Consider the following 7,486-nt stretch of genomic DNA (forward strand, 5'->3'; position numbering starts at 1 on the left):
TAGAGGACTCAATGGAGAAAGTTTGGATGTTTTATTACTCTTGTCTTCCTCAGTGCTGGAAGGGCGGAACAATATGGAGGGTCGCCCCACGCTACTAGTGGGGTCTATCCAGGAGGGGTTGTGTGCCCATGGGCAGGCGGATTTCTTCAGATGTTGTATGAGTACTTGCCCTTGCTTTACAACGAAGGGCACTCTGCTTTGCTTCCCCACCTCAAGACTGGGGACAAAGGAAGGGCCCCTTTCCTTCTCCTTACCCTCCTTACCACATTCTCTGAAGTCCTTCTTATCCAACCAGCAGGAACAACAAGTTTTCCTAGACAGAGTGGCATCTACCCCAACAAGTGTTAATCAAAGAAACTGGGCTCCACTGTCATAGAAATAGAGAGAAAGAGAAAGATGTTTCTATTCAACTTATTTACATAAGTGTTAAAGACACGAAAGTGTAATGTTATTGTTGAGGATGTACGTTAATGCTACAGTTTTAAAACATAAAATTTTGTTAATAGTCTGAAACATTGCTAAGAGTATAGTTGATCATCATCACAGAGCACAAAATAATTCCTGATAGTATTATTCAAATATCATCATAGCTCTAACATATATATATAAAACTCAGTCTATTAGAAATTAAGTTACAGCTGTTTCTCAGTATCTGCAGGAGATTGATTGACTCAGAAACCAAAATCTTTGGATTCCCCAACTCCCTTAATATAAAATGGTGTGGTATTTGCACATACATATGCTCCAGTATATACTTTAAATCTTCTCTAGATTACTTATAATACATAATATAATGTAAATGTCCTTTAAATAGTTGTTAGATTATATTACTTAGTGGATAATAACAAGAAAAAGTCTGTACATGTTCAGCACAATGCAATTTTTTTTCCCCAATGTTTTCTATTCAAGTTGGGTTGAATCTGTAGATGTGAAACCAAAGACACAGAGGGTCAACTGTGTAACAATACTGTTGACTATCACTTTCACAGCGTTCATAAATTCAAAGATAAGCAATAAATCCATCACCAGGAAACATATAATTATATAACCTTATTGTAAGAAGCTTGTAGTTGTGTTTGACTGAATAGCATCACAGTTCATGGGATAAAGTTTGAGACAGCAACTGGAAGAACAGCTTTAACTTAAAAAAAGAGTTTTATTTTTAGAGCTGTCATCGTATAAATGTTATTCTAAGACAGCTAAGCTGTTGGAAATCATCCAAGTTTTGTGAAAGTTTTTCATTAAGTGTTTCATGTTGTTACCACGATAAACCCAAATAATTGCAAACTCTCCATAAGCTGTTATAAAGCTGGTTCAGTTGATAAATTGCTAAAATCCCCCTTCTTTAAAGTCCCAGCCACAATACATTTGTTACATTGCTAATAGGAATAAATGGGCATGGATTGGCCACCCAAACATTCTCCTATTTCAGTCATCTGCAGAGAGAAAACACCAATACCTATACCGAGATGTCAACAGCATAGAGATTGGGCCTATTGCAGCAGAAGGTGACATAAACACACTGCTACTGTAGAAATGAGGGAGAGAAAGCCAAAAATATCTGTCAGGTGTGGTCTGCAGAATATGGGATGTCACTGGAAGAAGAAAATTAGAAGAAATGATCCTCAGTCAAGATTATTTTCATGAACTAGTCCAAGACCACAAATAGAGACTGTAAGTAGAAAGAATGATCAGAACAGAAATAGCATATGGCACATAGATATGAAGAATGAAGAGTGAATTTTAGCTTTCATTGAAAAAATATATTCAATTAATTTTTTATTTTATTTTTAAAAGTTTTAAATTTTAAAACTTAATATTTTTATTATGGTAAAATATACATTACATAAAACTTACCATTGTCTTCCAATTTTTAAGCATGCTTTTCCGCGACATTAAATGCAATCACATTGTTGCATAACCATCACCACCGTCCAGCTCTGGAACCTTTTAACCTCCCAAACTGATCCTCTGTAAACTATTAAACACTAATTCTTCGCCCTTGCCCTCAAGTCCCTGGCAAACCCCTTCCGACCCTATGTATTCGACTATCCCCCATACCTCATGTAAGTGGAATTGTATGGTATTTCTCTCTGCCTTACTTCTTTCCCTTAGCATAATGTCAGGGTTCATCCATATTGTAGCCTATGTCAGACTTCCCTTCCTTATTCAAAATTTTTTTTTCAATTTTTAAAATTTGTTTTAATTAGTTATACGTGACAATAGAATGCACTTTGATACATCGAATATAATGGAGTATAATTTCTCATTCTTCTGGTTATACATGATCCCACCAGTTATATAGTTAAATATGTACATTGGGTAATAAATGTCTGATTCATTCTACTGTCCTTCTCATCTCCACACCCCCTTCCCTCCCTTCAATCCCCTCGACCTAATCTAAAGTAACTCTATTCTTCTCTAACATGTCCTCATTGTGAATTAGCATCCGCATATCAGAGAAAACATTTGGCTTTTGGTTTTGGGGGACTGGCTTATTTCACTTAGCATGATAGTCTCCAGCTCCATCCATTTACTGGAAGATGCCATAATTTCATTCTTTTAACTGATATATAAAAATTACAAATAATTATGGAAGACTGTGTTTTTTTGATACATGTATACATTGCGTGATAGTCTACTGAGGGTAAATGTAGTGACATCTTGATACATTTATCCTTTATGATAAAAAACATTCAAATTCCTTTCTAGCTTATATGTATATATATATATAAAAACATTATTACATACATACATATATATGTAACATTATCTCTATTTATACTCACCCTGCTGTGCTGTAGTACACAAAGCTTCTTTTTTCTGTTTAACTATAATCTAGTACTCACTGGTCAACCTTTCCCTAGCCCTCCCTCCCTCCTAGTCTCCTCAGCTTCTGGTAAACATCATTCTACTATCAACGTCTATGAGATCAAATTTGGGGGAGGAATCTCCATACTGTTGCCACAAATGAGTGACATCATGTAAAACTTGTCTTTCTGTGCTTGACTTATTTCACTTAACATCATGATTTTCAGTTTCTTCCATGTTGTCACAAATGACAAGACTTCATTCTTTTGTGTGACCGAATAATATTCCACGTAAACCAGTACCATATTTTCTTTATCTTTTCAGCAGTTGATGGACACTTAGGTTGCTTTCATTTCTTGGCTAACATGAATGGGACTGCAACAAACATGCATGCGCAGATATTTCTTTGACCTCCAGATTTCATTTCCTTTGGATATATATACTCAGTATTGGGATTGCTGGATCATATGATAGTTCTATTTTAAAGTTGGGGGGAATTTCCATACTGTTTTCCGACAATGTCTGTACTATTTTACATTGCCACCAATGAGTGAGTGAGTGAGATGGTGTCTCATTATGGTTTTGATTTGCATTTCCCTGATGATTAGTGATGCTGAACAATTTTTCATAAACCTCTTGGTATAAAATCTTCCTTTAAGAAACATTTACTTAGATCTATTGTCCATTTCTTAATCAGATTATTTGGGAGTTTTTGGTTTTTTTTGTCTGTTGCTATTGAGTTGCTTGAGCTCCTTATGTATTCTGGACATTAAGTCCTTGTCAGATGTTGAGTTTGAAAATAATATTTTCTTCCATTCTGTAGTTTGTCTCTTCCATTCATTGATTATTTCCTTTGCTACACAGAAGATTTTTTAGCTTGATGTTATATCATTTGTCCATTTTTGCTTCTGTTTACTGTTGCTCTTGGGGTCTCATCCAAAAAGCCTTCCTCATTTCAATGTCCTAAAGCATTTTCCCTGTTTTCTTCTAGTAGTGTCATCATTTCAGGTCATATATTTAGGTCTTTAATTCACTTCGAGTAGATTTTGGTATCAGTGAGAGATGGGGATCTAGTTTCATTCTTTTCAATATGGATATCCAATTTTCCAAATGCATGCTCTTAGCACCTTTGCCAAAAGTCAGTTGGTTGGTTGTAGATTCATTCCTTCTGTTTCTGTAATGTGCTCCATTGGTCTGTGGTTTTTATGCCGATACCATGATGTTATAATTATTATAATTTCGTGTCTGTTGTGTAGTCAGGTAATGTAATATGTAATGTTCTTTTTGCTCAAGTTTTCTTTGGCAAACAGGGTATTTCTATGGTTTCATACACATTGTAGAATATTTTATAGTTCTGTGAAAAATGTCATAATTTTGATAGGGATTGTGTTGAATCCGTAGATTGCTTTGAGCACTATGGACATTTTAACAATATTATTTCTTCTAACCCATGAACATGGGGTACCCTTCCATTTCTCTGTGTTCTCTTCAATTTATTTCATCAATGTTTCACAGCTTTCATTGTAGAGATCTTTACACTCTTTGGATAAATTCATTTCTACATATTTTTCTTGTAGCTATTGGAGACAGGATTATTTGCTTGCTTTATTTTCCAAATCATTTGTTATTGATAAATAGCAACAAAACCAATTTTTTTATGTTGATTTTATATCCTACAACCTTCTTGAATTAACTTATTAGTTGTAATAGGTTTTTTTTTTTTTTGGTGGAATATTCAGGTTTTCTATATATAAGATCATTTCATCTGTAAACAGTGACAATTTGACTTCCTGATGTACAATATGGTTGCCTGTTACTTCTTTGTCTTGCCTAATTGCTCTGGCTAGGACTTCAAGTACTATACTGAATAGAAGTGGGGTTAGTAGGCATCCTTGTCTTATAGATTTGAGAGTCACTAGGCATGGCGGTGCATGCTTATAATCTTAGCTATGCAAGAGGCTGAGGCAGGTTGATCACAAGCTTGAGGACAGCTTAGGCAACTTAGTGAGAATCTGTCTCAAAAAAATAAGAAGGGCAGAGTATGTAGCTCAGATGTACAGCACCCCTGGGTTCAATTCACAGTACCACAAAAAAATAAAAAAGGAAAAAAATGAGAAAGAGAAAGAGAGAGCCTTTAGTGTTTTCCCATTCAGTATGATGTCAAGTTGTTGGCTTGTTGGGTTTTTTTGGCCTTTACTACGAGGTATATTTCTTCCACATCTATTTTGTTAAGATTTTTTTATCATGGAAGAATGTTGAATTTTATCAAATGCCAGTTTTGCATTTATTGAAACAATCATATGGTTTTCATTCTTTATCCTTTTGATGTAGTGTATTATGTTTATTGCTTTGCCTATGCTGAATTGTCCCTGCACCCTTAGGATGAATCCCATTTGATCTTGGTGTATCATTTTTAATGCCCTATAGGATTTGCTAGCTTATTGTTGAGAATTTTTGCATGTTCATTCAGGATAATGGCCTGCAGCTTTCTTGTGTGCAAGTATGGCCTTGTCTGTTGTGGATAGCAGAGTAGTACTGGCCTCATAGAATAAACTCCCTCCTATTCAATATTTTTAGAATAATTTAAGAAAGATTAGTATCTGTTCTTAATGTTTAGTAGAATTCAACATTGAAGTAATCTGGTGCTGGGCTTTTCTTTGATGGCGCTCTTTCTATTATTGACTCGATTTCATTACTCACTAATGGTATGTTCAGGTTTTCTATTTCTTCATGGTTCAGTTTTGCTAAGGTATATGTGTTCAGAATTTTTCCGTTTCTTCCAGGTTATCAAATTTATGTGGATAGTTGTTCATAATTATATCTAATGATCTCTTGTAATTCTGTAGTGTCAGTGGTAAGGTTTCCATTTTCTTCTCTGTTTTTTTATTGGAGGTTTCTCTCTTTCTTTTTGAATTAGCTAAGGGCTTAACAACTTTATCTTTTTGAAGAACTAGCTCTTATTTTCATTACCTTTCACATTTTGTTAGCTTCCATTTCATCTATTTTTGATCTGATTCTTATTATTTCTTCCCTTCTACCAATTTTGTATTTAATTTGTTCTTGTTTTTATTCCTTGAGATTCGACAGTCTGCTTTTTTGATATATGTGTCAGTTGCTATGAACTTCCCTTTCATACTGCTTTTTCAGTATGTTTCCATAGGTTTGGGTGGGTTGGGTTTCATTTTTATTTGTTTCAAGAAATTTTCAAGTTTTCGTCTTCATTTGTTCTTGATCTTTTGTTTGTTCAAGAGTAAAATGTTTCATTTCCACATATTTGTAGTTCTCAAGATTTTTCTTGTTATTATTTTCTAGTTTCTTTGCATTGTGGTCAGAAAAGATAATTTGACATGATTTTAATTTTTAAAAAATTGTTTGAGATTTGTTTTATGGCCTGTCATATGATCTATTTAGTTCCATGTACTGTTGAGAAGAATGTGTATTCTTCAACTTTTAGATGGAACATTCTATAGATGTCCATTTAGTCTAGGGTACAATTTAAATTTACTATTTTCGTTTGAAATTTTTTTTGGGGGGTCTGGATGACGTGTCCATTGCTGAAAATGAGGTGTTAAAGTCCCCTACTATTATTAGATTCATCTATCTCTACCATTGTGTCTATTAATATTTGGTTTTTATATTTTGGTGCTTCACTGTTGGATGCGTATATATTTATGATCATAGCTAGGAGTGGCACACACCTATAATCCCAGTGACTTGGGAGGCTGAGGCAGGAGGATTTCAAATTTGATGTCAGCCTCAGCAACTTAGTGAGGTCCTAAGGAGCTTAGTGGATGCCGTATCAAAATAAAAAATAAACAGGGCCGGAGATGTGGCTCAGTGGTTAAGCCCCTCTGGGTTCAATCTCTAGTACAAAAACAAACAAACAAACAAAAACCAGACTTATTTATGATTGTTATTTCCTCTACTGAATTGACCCTTTATCACTGTCTCCTTTTATGGTATTTGATTTAAAGTCAATTTAAAGGATTCCAATTTGTTCACATTCTCACCCATACTTCTTATTTTCAGGTTTCTTGATAATAGCCATACAGTAGGGTGAAGTGGTGTCTCACTGGAATTTTGGTTTGCATTTTCTAGTGATTACTGCTGCTGCAAATCTTTTCCTGTCTTTGATGGTCATGTGTATATCTTCTTTGGAAAAATGTCTATTTAACTCCTTTGTCCACTATCAATCAAGTTATTTGGTTTTTATTGTCAAGTTGGAGGATAAATTCTGAGTATTAGTCTTTCACTAGATGTATCTTTAAAAATGTTTTCTTCCATTCTACAGATTGCCTTTTCACTTTGGTTGTGTCTTTTGATGCAGAAATTTTTAATTTTGATGAAGTCCAATTTACTTACTTTTTCTTTTTCATGCTTTTGTCAGAAAGCATTTAGTTATTGATTTAAAATATACTCTGCCTTGTATGAAGAGTCCTCAAAACACTAAGAATGGAACCACCATATGACCAAGCTATCCCACTCCTCAGGATAAATCCCAAAGATCTAAAATCAGCATACTATAGTGATACAGGCACACCAATGTTTATAGCAACACAATTCACAATAGCCAAGTATGGAACCAAGCTAGGTGCCCTTCAACAGATGAATGGATAAAGAAAATATGGCATATATACTCAATGGAGTATTACTCAGCCTTAAAGAAGGATGAAAT

Source organism: Sciurus vulgaris (assembly GCF_902686455.1).
Source record: "Sciurus vulgaris genome assembly, chromosome: 5".
NCBI lineage: Eukaryota > Metazoa > Chordata > Mammalia > Rodentia > Sciuridae > Sciurus > Sciurus vulgaris.